The sequence below is a fragment of the Eulemur rufifrons genome, chromosome 3 (genome assembly GCF_041146395.1).
Source record: "Eulemur rufifrons isolate Redbay chromosome 3, OSU_ERuf_1, whole genome shotgun sequence".
Classification (NCBI taxonomy): domain Eukaryota; kingdom Metazoa; phylum Chordata; class Mammalia; order Primates; family Lemuridae; genus Eulemur; species Eulemur rufifrons.
The window spans coordinates 85798943-85813458 of NC_090985.1; the positions used below are offsets into that span (position 1 = coordinate 85798943).

The 14516-nt window shown below is 39.7% G+C and overlaps 1 protein-coding gene across 1 annotated transcript in view; it reads right to left on the reverse strand.

Annotated features, from left to right (window-relative positions):
* LOC138381833 (uncharacterized protein C8orf34-like) overlaps window positions 1-14516 on the reverse strand; it is a 159601-nt gene that overhangs the window by 44015 nt on the left and 101070 nt on the right.

Here is a 14516-nt window from a genome sequence, read left to right on the forward strand (position 1 = left end):
GGTTAACAATTATTCAAGGATTTGCTGTATTATGAAAGTAGTGTCTTCAAACAATTCAAGGAGAGAAGGATTCATGGAGCGCTAGCGTTAGAGCTGGGCTGTACCACTGCTGAGTGTACCGTGGTGAGGAACTCTGAGATATAATGGTATCACAGTCGGGGGGGGGGGTGGGGGGGGCGGACATGAGACAGAGAAGAGATACCAGAGCTTTCTGGACAATCATAAACATTTTTAAAGGTCTAACACATGTATGAATGTTTGGGCTTAAAAAATATATAGAATTACATATGGTCATTTAGAATAACTCAGATTTTAAGAAAATTTTAGGAAACTTATGGCCTACCAAATGGTTTATATCACAGTCTACAGCAGATTTAAAATACATTATTCCAGTTTATAAAAGCCAAATATATGTGTTAAATGCTTATATTTACATTTAACACTATTCCTCAAAAATGTGCCTTTCCATTATGAATTCAAGATTAACACTGAATATCTTAAATATAAATATTTTAAGGACTTAATCTATTTTAAAGGAGAGAGGAAGTGTAGATAATGTGAAACAAAATTCTCTTTCTCATCCAAAGTCATAAAATTTAGATGTCTGGAATTAAATAAGCCATGATTGAATTGTTTTGAATTTTTGAAGCTCTCCTTATTCTTTTAACTTGCTGCATTAATGCTCTTAGAGCTGCAAAAAGAGCTCTCTCATTCACTTTTTAGAAGGCTATCAGTTGATCTTTAAATTTCTTTCACACCTCAGATTTATGAATCCATTATTCATAAAGATAGTGGCAATTCATCACTTATCTAGGAAGTAGCCAAGAACTGATAAGTAAGTCAAAAAACCTGTGAGTAGTCAAAATGTATGTCCCACAGTACTTGCACATTATGCAGGGGCTAGGTAGGTCCTTTTAATATCAGCAAGCATAATGAGCTCTTTTCAGGGCTAGAAAATTTTAGCAGTGGAAAATGGAGCTGAAGAGAAACGTTGCTTTGAAGATATATTTCAGTACTAAGAAGCAATGGGCTCCAGAATAAAACTCAAACGAGTTAAATGGAAAACTTGGTTTGGGAAAAGATTTATGCCTTTAATTATTTCAACTCTTCGGTCCGACCATATATTGTTCAAATACTTATTATCATATTCTTGTAAAATTTACATATTTTGATGACTTTGCTTAAGAAATTATCCAAATAAATCCCCACTCTATTATATACAATTCCTTCAGCCTTCTATTATCAGTGTTAAATTGCCTAGGGTATTTTCTTTCCTTATTTCATATTTAATCAAAGCTTAAACTGATTAAAAGCCGTTGAAAGAATGTTAATGAAATGCTTCTTCACAGCAGCATGAAACTCCAATGGGAACCACTTACACTGAGTCACCAAGATATTTTTCCTAGTGTCTAGCAGAATGTCCACAGTTACTCCCTGAGAAGAGATTTTAACAACTTTTAGGGATTTCATTAACTTTTAAAAGCTATCATATTTTAAATTGAGATTTTTAAAGTTTATAGAGACTGGGGATCTGCAGTAAATAGAAAACATGCAAGAAAAAACGTGGTGGGTTACTATGATGTGTTATAAGAAAAGAAGGCCCACGATTTGAGTGTGGGACTCTTGATGTACACTGGAGTATGTGGTCCTACTGAAAGTCAAACTGAGAGCTTAAACAAATGTCCTATCAGAGTAGCCAAAGACATGTGGCTTAGGGTAGTGATGGTGTCTAACTGCAGGAGTGAGCTGCCTGGAAGAAATGGGAAAAATGAATTCTTTCAGAGACTGAGCTTCTTTTCTAGATAAAGAAGCAAGGGTTCCCACAGGCATGGCAGAAGTAGATTTTCTCATTTTGCTGCAGTGAAAACCTATCTGGAGGGCTTTTATTTGTGTCCTTCAATTTATGGGCCTTTCCATTTATTCTAATCTCCAAAGAGGTCTCACTCGTACCAAAATTTCATTCTGAAATACATTTCTCACATTTGCACATTTGAATCGCATTATATCAGGGAAACAAGAGCTATGGCCTTCACCAAGACGTCCATCTTCCCAGGAATCAGCTCCACCCTAGAGTTAGAATCAAGTTGAAGCTATAGGCAATAGCTTCCACTGAAGCAGCAACTTCACGATTCTCTACACCTTAGTCAGTTTAGTAATTCAGTTCACAAAAGTAGGTCAGAAAATTCGTATGGCATGAAATGGTACTATTTCTCTAAAATCTATTTCCCTATTGGAAAAAAGCCCAGTGATATTGTAATGTAGATACTTAGACTCCCCCAGTTTTTCCTCTTGGAAAATCCTTTTGTTCAATTGTGGAATAAAATATATACAATTATATATAATAGAATAAAATAATAGAATATGTAACTTAGAAATATGAGTTTTGCACCAGAGCTGGCCCACACTGGCTTGTGAAAACAAACTCCGTACATTCTCTCCCTATGCCTCATTCAATAATGTCACATCAGTAGCTTGAAATTAGCCATAGTGGGAGTGCTTTCACCACAGAAATTGACAAACGTTACAAAATAGGGCTTCCAGCACCACCCAGTACAGTGAATAATGTTAAGGCAAATACCTGTATGGGTGTCCCCCATATCAACAATGGGTGATCAACCTACCTGACGAGTCAATTAAAGCACTCTTTAAACAGACAGCTAACTGCTTTTAGAGCAAAGGGAATTCCTGTTAGACCATGAGGGATTCTACACTCAGTTGGTTACCCTAGAACAAAAGCTGGCAAAACTTTCTCTAACGGGCTAAATAGCAAACATTTTAGGTTTTGTAAGCCACATAAGGCCCGTATCATATTTATACATTCTTATTGTCTTTTTTTTCCTTGACAACTTTAATAGCTTTAAAAATGTAAGAATCATGCTTAGAACATGGGCCACAAAAACAAGCCACAGGTTGGATTTGGCCCATGGGCCATAATTTGCTGACCCCTACTCTAGAAACACATACCAATTTTTATCCTTGGTTAATTGGATTGTTCATTTTTCCAAGGACAGTTCCAAATGGTGTTGGTTTTCATCAGGCCCCTCTACCCATCTTCTCCTTTCGTTTTGCTTACTGTAAAGGACCTCAGCTTTAAATATCCTAAAAAATTTGAAACTATCAGATTTGAACTCCCTGGACGTCCTGACCCAGCCTCCCCCTCAAAAGATCATTGACATTGCTCTCTCCAGTCTCAGAGGACAAAGCGTCCCTTCTCCTAGGAATTCCCGTTTCCATGCTTGTTTTCTTGGCTTCATCCCCAACCACACTTCCCAGGTATTGGCTCCATCTATTACCTTCTCTCTCTCTCTCCTGAATCTGCAAGTTCTTTACTTTGGCTTCCTCTTAACACCCTACAAACCATTACACATACACACACATATTCTTTCTGTCTCTCTCTCTCACACACACACACACACACACACATTTACAAGAAATTAAAACTAACCAAATGAAAATGACCAAAAAAATCCCGCCTCTCCCACTAAATGACTGCCCTCTTTCACACTTTCCCTTCCATCAGGACTTTTCACAGAAGAGCGTGTATTCCTCCTCTCTCCTCCTTGGTGTCCATTTACTCTTCCATCCACCGCCAACTGGCTTCTGTTTCTGCTATTCTCCTAATGCTATTCTTTGAAATGTAACTATACACATCCTGATCCTTTTCTCTTCTATTGTAAAAATATCCTTTTCATATTTTATTTTTATCAAATCAATACATTTAACACAGAAAAAATAGAAAATATAATAAGAGGGAAAAAGAAAATAAACCTCCACTCATAGACAACTAATGAAAACAACTTATTCAATGTTCTTCCAAATAATATTATATGCATATATTGCTATATGTACAAATCTCATGTGCCTGTATAGCATCTATACAAAACAAAATTGAAACATAACAAATACAATATTCTATTGTCTGTTTTTATACATATAAAAATACATATACATATATAAATACATATACATACATAAAAACATATCTTAACTATGTCTTATATTAATAAATGTTTTCTACATCATTCTTAATGACTATACAGTGTATCACTGTGGGCATGTACCATGATTTCCTTATCCATTTCTCTAATGAAAGATACTTAGTTTCCAACTTTCCCTTATTATGAATCCCACTGCAGTAAACAGTGGAAGCACAGATGGGAGGCAGCTGCACACACAATGGGTTTGTTTCCATCTTTTTGATACAGAACTTTTCTGCCACTTTGGACACCATCATTTTTCTGAAATACTTTCCCTCCTTGATTTTTATGTGAACATTCTATCTTGATTTTCATCCTACCTCTCCAAAAATTCCTTTTCAGTCTCTGAAATCAGATCACTTTTCTACCTGTATTTCAATCGTTGAGCGTGTGTGTGTGTGTGTGTGTGTGTATCCTTATCTATGCACTAAAGATTCCCACATCCATATGCCTAACCAAACCTCTGCCCCAAATTGCCAACTCATATACACACTTGAGTGCTGGGAAGAGGGCTGTCCACTCCATTTGGATGTCCCAAAGGTATTTGAAACTGGAGTTTGAAACATAGCACTCCTCTCTGGAGTTCCTACCTAAGGCAGAGGCAGTATCCACTCACCTTGAATGTAAACAAAACTCAAAAGCAGAACAAGCTAAACACATCCTTATCTCTATTCCTACCCTTCCTTTATATCAATCAGTGAATCTCAATCATATAATCTTCTACATTTTCTTAAATCCGTTCCTCTTTTCCATCCCATGACTACTGCTTTATTTTAGGCTCTCTTCATCTTTGCCCTTGCCTCCAGGCATGGGCCATACCGATTCTATGCCCCAGAGTGACCCTTAGAAAACACAAACTTGGTTACGAACATGATCTTCTGACAAGATTCCTGTAACACAGAAGTTCTCACCCTCTGACCCCCCTGTGACCTAGACTTCTGGTTTTGTTGCCTTTATTACTTGCTTCATCCTTCATGCTCCAACAGTACAGTATTTTCCTCTGTCTTTGAAATATTATACATGTGTTCCTCTCTCTGCTAAGAATATCCCTCCCCAGGACACATCTTCACTCTCCTACCTTACCTTTCTTTACCTTTTGATCCTTCTAGACTCAGTTCAGATAAGTTCTCTATCAGGTTGTCCCTAAACCCCCTTGCAGGTTCCTCTATGCTCCCAAAGCTCTCTGAAAGCACTTTGTACAAGACTTTGAAATTACGCTTTCCATACCTCTCTCGTTCTAAAAGGTAAACTGGAAGTCCGGGCCCACGTGTTAGTCATCTTTGTGTTCCCACATACATTCAGTAAGTGTGGGAATGAATGAACCAACAGTCGCCACATTATCTGCCTCTATTTTCTCTCGTGGGTTGCTATTCCCTAACTCCTCAGGCTGTTTTTCAGAAAAGACTTTTCGGGTATGTTCAAGACTGACTAACTAAAAAAGGCTTTTGCTATTTTTTTCCTTGGCTGAGTCCGGATTGCTGTTAGCAGTCACAGAGCATAAATATCTGTCCTCTGTTCCCCCAACAGCTGGGTTCTTTTCCTTGGAAAAGCTCCAGCTCGTGTTTTCACAGGAGCTGCAGTCTGTAGACCAATCTCTGGATGGCCTGAAGCTACTCATCCCGCCACTGCCTCACTTCAGGGAGAGCCACCAGGAGCAGCAGAAGCGTGAGGCCCAGAAAACTAGTAGTAGAGGCCCTGCTGCCTGGGAAACCGCGCCTCCCTACACAAAAGGTTTTGTTGACCAATTGCACGCAATAGGATACTGCTGCTTTCTAGCTTTGGGGTTGTTTATTTCTTTCTTTCTTTACCTACTTACTTACTTATCTGTGTATTTTTAAGCATAACTCCTCCAATATCTAAGCCACAAAGCCAAAGATCTCAGCAAACACATAACATCTACAAACACTCGAACTCATGTAATCTTGTATCAAAGGCTCACACTTAGAGAAGCAGAAGGCAGAGCAGTGAAGAAAGACATAGCAGGGGACGGGGTCTCAGAGAAGAGGGGTCAGAAAGAAATGGAGCCAGACGCGGGGCTCACGCAAACCACGACCACGTTACGTGCTCATCGCCGCATCAGGTCCCGGGGAGCACAAGGGCGAAGCGGCCATGCTCTCAGGAACCTCAACGTCCAGCGAGGAGAGAAATGAAAACCAGATCACAGTATGTAAGTAGATTCACTACATCCAGTCCAGAGGAGGACAGCAATAAAGAAATGATCTTGGAAGAAGTGATATTTGAGCAGAGGCTGTAGAGAGGCGTAAATACAGCGTGTTGGAGAGGAGAGCAGTGCAAGGAGCTGACCGTGAGACTCCAGGGCATGGACAGCACAAGCCAATGTGTGGGATGGAGGAACCTCAAGTGAGTGTGGCGCATAAAGTCACGAGAGATGACACTGCGGTCCTCATAAAGGGCCAGACCACAGAACACTTTCTCTGAGGTTTTAAGGAGCCACTGGCTATCTGAAACAAGTAAGTTTCAGGCTTTCGCTTTAGATCCACAACACTTGCCGTGAAGGCTGATTGGAGGAAAAGAGAAGCAAATTAAGAGTGTGACAAGACTGCTTATTCATCTGAAGCCATTTCTATGCTTCCCTGGGCACACAAGCGAGCCATATCCCCCACCTCCCTTACGGTCAGCTGTAGGATGTGGGCAGACGCAGACATAATGCAGGCCACTTCCACGCTCATGTTTGAAACCTCCCCACGGCCCCCCACTGCCTCCTTCTGTTTCTGCAGCGACCTTGAGAGGCATATGTTGAAGATGGTAGAACAACAGGGTGGAAGTAGTCTGCATCCCTGGAACACCACATCAAGCTATTTCCTGAGTGAGAAAATGTTTACATTGTATTAAGCCCCAGAGAATTTGGTTATGAGACTCCACTGAGATAAGGTTAGGGCAATCCTGCCAGGCAGAAGCTCAATAAGGGGAGGGATTATACTTGCTTTCTCTGGCATAGGGCAGGAATGAAACGCAACATGTTAAATGGACGATCAACTGTCTGGTCAGAGATGTTGGAAGCAGAACCAAAAGATATGAATAAGGGTGGAGAAAAGAACCAGACTCAAGAAATACTTCAGAGGGAAAATGAGCAAGATTTGGTAACTAGTTATAAACAGTAAGAGAGAGTGAGGAGTCTAGAAGGATCCCAGTTTGGATGAATGGGTAAGCCATGCTACAACCACCTAAGACAGAGCATGCAGCAGCAAGGTCAAGTTTGAAGAGGGAGGTGTGATCCAGTTAGAGGTATTGAGTTTAATGTGGCAGTGGAACATTCAAGTGGAGAGATGTTTGTAGCATGCTGTATAAAAGTGTAAAACATGTGGATGGAAATATACACGTTTGATTTAGCTGTGTAAGGGTAATAATTAAACAATGAGGGTGGACGAGGTTGGATGGAAAGAGCGCTTGAAAGGACAGAGGCAGAGGATGAACCACAGGAAGAGCATTTAAAGCAGCAGGGAGGAAAGAGGAATTCCTGAATGAGACCTGCAGGGATGGTGTGGAGGGTGCCCAGGGAGGAGCAAGTAAATGCCAGCTCCCAGAAGGGACACGGTCAGAGAGCGATCAGTGGAGTTAAAACTATCAGAGCAATTTTATAAGATGAGGACTGGAAAACTGCTCATTCAGTTTGGCAATTTGGAATCAATTGGTGAGCAGAGAGAGAAGAGTTTCAGTGGAATGATGGGTGCAATAATAGAATTGTTCTGAGGAGTAAAAGGAAGATGAGCAGGTAGAGACAAAGAGCACTGGCGACTCTTTCTGAAACTTTGGATCAAAGAGCAAGAAGGAAATTGGATGCTGTCCAGAGTTAAAAACAGGAGAAGAGTGTGTGTGTGCTTGTTTTCAACATTAGAGCTGTGGTATGCAACGTGGTAGCCGCTCATCATGCGGATGTGGCCAGTCTGAAACGAGATGGGCTGTAAATGAAAATTCACATCAGGTTTGAAGACTTAGAATGAAATAAAAAGAATATAAAATATCTTGATCGTTGTTTTCTGTGGAATACAAGTGAAATTGATAATCTGGATATATCAGGTTAAATAAAAGATTTTATTAAAATTTATTTCATGTTTCATTTTTTTTAATGTGCCTTCTTGAAAATATAAAATCACACATATGGCTCACGTTACATTTCTACTGGGCAGTGCTTAGGCAGAGCATGTTATAGGTGGATAAATGTAATAATATCTGTGGTAGGCAAAATTCTAAGACGGTTTCCAAGATTCACACCTGAGGAATCCTCTCCCTTGAGTCTGAGTGGGCCCACTGAGTGTGAAGGATATCGCTCCCTTGGTTAGAACACTAACCAGGAAGCTGTGGATAAATCAGAAGAGGGATTACCCTGCGTGGCCCTGACCCAATCAGGTGTGCCCTTTAAAAGAAGGTGAAGTATCAGGGAGAGGCTCCATTGTGGCCTCTAAGAAAAAGTAGGAAACTACTGTTGGGAGAGGAGGAAGCCACAAGCAAAGACCTGAGAATGGCCTCTTGTTTCTGACAGCAGCACCCAGTCAAGAAACCAGAGATCTCAGACCCACAATTGCAAGGACTGACTTTGGCCAACGACCTGAATGAGCCGCAAGATGAGCCTGGGCCTCAGGTGTGACTGCAGCCCAACTCCTGCCTTACTTTCCACCTGCCTCAGCCTTGAGCAGCTAACCCCACCCATACCACTGAGCCACAGAAACTGTAAGATAAGACACTTGTGTATTTTACCACTAACTGGTGGTAATTTTTAAGCAGCAACAGAAATCTAATTCAATATCTAACATTTCATTAGCAATTGTTACAGACCAAGCACCACACTCAGCACTTCGGATCATCTGTCTTATTTGATAAAACTCTAAGAAGTAGATGCCATTGTTATTGTGATTTTACAGTAAAGGTAACTGAGGCACAGAGATGTTAAGAAACTTCCCAAGGTCACAAAGTTAATAATTGGTGGATTATTGTTGGATAATTAATGGAATCAGATCTCAGAGGAGTGGGGAGAAAATGGAATCAAGACCATGGGTGAAGACCTTGTCCTTAAAATGAGAGAAACGCCTTCTGCTATGAGAATGGAGGGCGAAGCACAGGATGGTTCGGGGAGTACCTAGGTATACAGTTGGGGAGAGGAGAAGGCAGAGCAAGATCACATTTGATAACTGATGTTTATCTGGCAGGACAGCTATTTGCTAAAACAGTGAGGTGGGGATTGCATCGGGGTTTGTAGAATCCTGTGTGGGTTTTTCATAGTCACAGAGGAAGTAGAGAGTGGAAGGGACTGACCCAGAGTAAGTGACAGTGTTGAAAGCCATGAATCTACTGCATAATGTTCAAATTTCCTGTGCCATTTTTCCCAGGGACTCTCACCCTTACTGGTGAGGGAGCCATGACGACAGCAGCATTTATTGAGGGACAGGAATTTTGTGAGGAGACGAGACAAAAGGATAGAAACGAGGGAACAAGGAAAACTTGCCACAGTCGAGTCTGGCAGGAGAGGAGGGAGACCAGAAGCGAGAGAGAGAGAGAGAGATGGGAAAGAATGAAGAAATGATATACAGGAAATGTCCAGGAGGGCACAGCACAGGAAGAGCAGAGTGAGGAGAAGAAAGAGCTAGAATGAACACAAGCAATGTCGACCACCACCTGTAAGCCAGAAGTACAATTTAACACACTGACTGCCACACTAGAAAAAAAAAATGTTTTCCTTGAGGCCACAGTGTTTTATTACAAAATAGAATAAAAACTTCAAAAACAAAACAATCCCTTCTAATTTAATGAAAAATGTGTTATTTTTTATTGTTCTCTGTGCATGTTATATGCAATTAAATTGTCAATGTTAATTATAACAATAAGAAAATCAATAAGATTTTCACGAACCAAGTGCAGGGTTTTGCCCAGGGCCACCCATCATGTAACATGTGTGCTACAGCATGGCAGCATGAGTTGCCTGCGTACCACGCGGTTCCCAAGGAAAAGAGACATATGAGTTACATACGCTTCATGAGGCCCCGAGCTCAACACTAGCATGAGTTAAATATGACTCACATGGCAATTAATGCACTAGCTTTGGAATATGAATTATAGATCATTAAATTAAAGGCTTGTGAGAATTAGAGAGGTTCTGTATGGCAATCTAGTGTAAATGCCTTCATTTTATGTGAGAGGAAACTGAGAAATGAGTCTAAGTGCTGTACTCAACTGGAAGCCAGCAAGTGGGAGAGCAGAGCCCAAGTCGTCTTTCGGTCCGGAGTTCTCTCCGTGACAGCACTTGTATCTGCCTTGGTGGATGTTCACTATGGCATTGAAAATGGATATAATAGAAGGTGCACACTCATTCAAAAATCAACACTTTAAAAATGTGTACCTAAAACTGAGTTTACACTCTGCAAGCTCAGACAAGTGGGGGAGGGGATGAGTACATGTGTGTGTGGCTTAAGTACATACAGTTAAATGAGAAGATGTTCTCTAACTGAGAAGAATGCAGAAGGACAGAATAAATGTCTAATAAAAGTGCACCATTTGCTTTCATTCACTGAAAAAGTTTCCTAAAAGTACTCATTAGTTATTTATATATACATGTATCTATTCTATTTATTTTGATGTGACTTAGGCCATTCTCAAAATAATAATTACTAATAATGCTACCTCAGATTTCTAGTGAGCCACATATCTCTGGAGGTAGTTTGTTGGGTTTCAGGATACGTGTGTGAAATAAGGTAGAGAAAGATTATGAAAAATGTAGATAGAAAAGGAAATGTCAAGGCCTCTCAACAAATCTGCCCCTTCTAGATATTATTTTCTTAAACTATTGAACAAATTTAATCTGTCAAATTTAGTATTTTTAAAATCAAGATACATCAATGGGAATTGGCTTTGCCTTTGCATGTATATTTTTTAGTTACCTTATATCAATATCTATTAATAAATGACCCCATCTATATTGACAATCATATCCATATCCATATCTCAATATTCAGTGGACATATACCAGTCACAAGCAAAGAGTAGGCCACTATTATAGGAGTGCTCAGAAGTCTATATTTCTATCTCTTTATTACAGAAGGATTTCAATGAATAAATGTAGAAAGAATGAGAGAAATAGAAAATTACCTTTAGGACACCACAGTAGTAATTGTTGCAGGAAAGATCTACCAATAAATGCTAATATTAGTGAGTGCAAATTTGTACAGAAATATTTTCATAGCCTCGAAGTATTTCTATCAAGATATTTATTATCAACACAAGAAAGGATATAACCTTATAGTGGAGATACCTGACAACTTAATCAACCTGATATCACCTTAATAAACTAGGATTAATACAAGCAGTAATAAGATGACAGGTCCTAGTAACACGCACAGGAAGGACACTGCCCACAGGCCCTTCACCCTCTCATCACAGCCCCTGGATGAGATGCATTCACTGGGGATGTGAAAGTCTTGCATCTTCACGACGTCCCTATTTAGAAACAATTTTCCTAAATAGTTGAAAGTCAGATGGAGGCAAATACTTGAAGGAATGGGTAAGAGTCCAGGTTCCTGAGAGGAGAGAGCAATGTTTGAAGAAAGTTCAGAAACGCTACAAAAACCCACTATGCCTACCACATCACGACTACATGGCATTAAGCCACTGTAAGTCATTCCAACACGCCTACCTTTATAAGAGAGTAATATGAAGATTGCCACAGCTTATGACTGACTTTGAGACAGAACGTTACATTGAAAGATCTGCCAAAGCCAGAAAAAGAGCATGGTACAGTTGTCACTGAAACAAAAATCATGTTTGCAAACTGGAGAGACTATTTGGTCTCCGATTCTGACTTAAAAGTGTGTGTATTTTTGTGTATATTTAAGACTCTAAAAGCTGACAGTTGCTGAGCTGAGATAATTCCATCATGTTGAAAGACGGAAAGCATTATTTACTGTCAATTTCAACTACAAAATAATATTCCTAAAACATATAGGTTTTTAAAGAATGTACAATAAAGATAAAGCAAAGAGCGAATTCTCATCAAAGACTGTACTAAAATTAGGAGATCACTAAAAACTTTCTGCCTTTTCCATCAAAGGCTGTGCCGCTGGGGAGAAAGAGTCACAGCATCAAGACATGGAGTATTCCTTTTGACCACACCTGGAGGAAAATTCCATCCCCTATGTTCTCCTAGTAATTAAAACAATGGGCAATAAATTTCCATCAAATCAGAGAAAGAGTTGTTAGCCTGAAACTATTATAACAGTCAGACAAGTTCTAACAAGAAGGAATTATATCCTGGCTCAGGATAAAGGAAGAAGTCGATTTGCGATTACATAGCTAAACTCTGGGCAACTAGACTGCTAAATAAACATCAGTAAATAGCAAAGCTGCATTTGTACCAATCTCTACTGACCATGGCAGGCATGTAGATAATTTGGTGGTCAAAAGTGGGGCCTAAGACAAGGATTCAGTATTAAAACTCAGATACTGGAAATCACAGAAACTCAAATCATTCCAACAAAGTCTCATTTGGTTCAGAAAAATACTCAGATAGATTAAAGAGAAAAAATTGCAATTCCTCCCTATGTAACCAACCATCTTCTTACCCTACATAAACCCCACCAGAATACTCTCAAAAGACAGAGTCCCTCCAAACCATCAAGTGAAACCAAAGTCGACCCTCCATCCTATAAATAGGAGCTGACTGGTACACTTTATTAGGGCTCAGCTGCTGACTCACCTGGTAGCTTTGGCCCTGACTTTATCCCAAGAGTAATGTCCCATACCCTGCTGAACGAGGACTGCTCCCTAGCCTTTATTGTTTCTCCAGACTGCTGCCCTCCAAACATTAAACAAGCGTCCCACTAGCCTCTGATCACAGGACTCAGATGAGAGGCTCCACCTGTGCTATTGTCTGAATGTGTCCCCGAGAATTCATAAGTTTAAACCTAATCCCCAATGTGATGGTGTTAGGAGGTGGGGCATGGGAAGTGATTAGGTCCTGAAGGCAGACTCCCCCTGAATGGAATCAGTGCCCTTATAAAAGAGATCTCAATGAACTATCTTGCCCTTTCTGCCATGTAAGGACACAACTAGAAGTCACCATCTATGAACCAAGAAAACAGACCCTCATCAGACACCAAATCTGCCAGCACCTTGATCTTCGACTGCCCCACTTCCAGAACTGTACAAAATAAATTTCTACTGTTTGTAAGCTACCCAGTCTACGGTATTTTGTTACAGCCACCTGAAGGGGCTAAGACAACTTGTAAGGCCACAGCCAGGTTTTCTGGGATAGACCACAGCTTGAACTCTGACAATTCTGCTGCAAATCTGGGCAAGTACATAATCAAAATGCAGTCAAATCCTGTTATTAAAAAGTTCTGGGGACTGACCAAATAGTACCTTACAAATTAACAACAGTATAATAAGTGTTTGCAAGGCAGTTGTCACATTTTAAAGGATAAAATTTGAATCATATCTAAAGATCTGTGCAATAATCAGGCACATTCTTCAATCATCCTTCTTTTAGCTCACATTATTAGATAAATTGAGAGGCTGTAAAGAGCCACAGGCTCTGCCTAAACAGTACAATTTATAAATATTAATACGTGCCTTTGCCATATTAATAGGATCAGGCTCTTTTCATGAACATAATATAGTAGTAAGCTGAAACTCACTTTATTGTTATTTGCTCCAAAAGTAAATCTAGCTAAAAGCAGAAGTTTCTTGACCCTTCCAGAGGATTTCTACTAATGGCATAGTTATAAGATTTTATTATAAAGCAGCATAACTTTTGAAAAGGGTTCATTGCACAAGTCTAAAAAAAAGACTCTCATGTGTTATGAATGAGGAAGTGTAAAAAAACTAAAGCTACATATGCACATGCATATATAAAATACCATATGTAAATATATGATATATGTATACATATATGTGTGTGTATATATATAGAAAACTTCTCCCAAAATAAATCAAAGGACAATGTTTAACTTTGATACAAATCATGAAATTAGTAAAACTGTGCAATTTGGGAAAAAAATAGAGATCCTAAAATATAATCTCTTAGAATTTGCTAGTGTTCTAACTACTTTCTATTTAAAATCTTTGCCGTTTCATGATACTAACTGAAAAAAACATTTGCTGAGGCCATGGCATTAATGTGTTTCTAAAGGTTCCTAATTTTTAAAATTAAGTAACACTTAAGGAACCAAAGAAAGGTAGGAATACATACCATTGTATGCATAATAGAATGCATTTCTCAAATTGAAATACCTGTTTGACTGCCACTGTCATGACCATAACATTTATTTAAAAGTTTTTACTTGAGGCTGGGCGCGGTGGCTCACGCCTGTAATCCTAGCACTCTGGGAGGCCGAGGTGGGCAGATCGTTTGAGCTCAGGAGTTCGAGACCAGCCTGAGCAAGAGTGAGACCCCCATCTCTACAAAAAATAGAAAGAAATGATCTGGACAGCTAAAATTATATATATAGAAAAACATTAGCCGGGCATGGTGGCGCATGCCTGTAGTCCCAGCTACTCGGGAGGCTGAGGCAGTAGGATTGCTTGAGCCCGGGA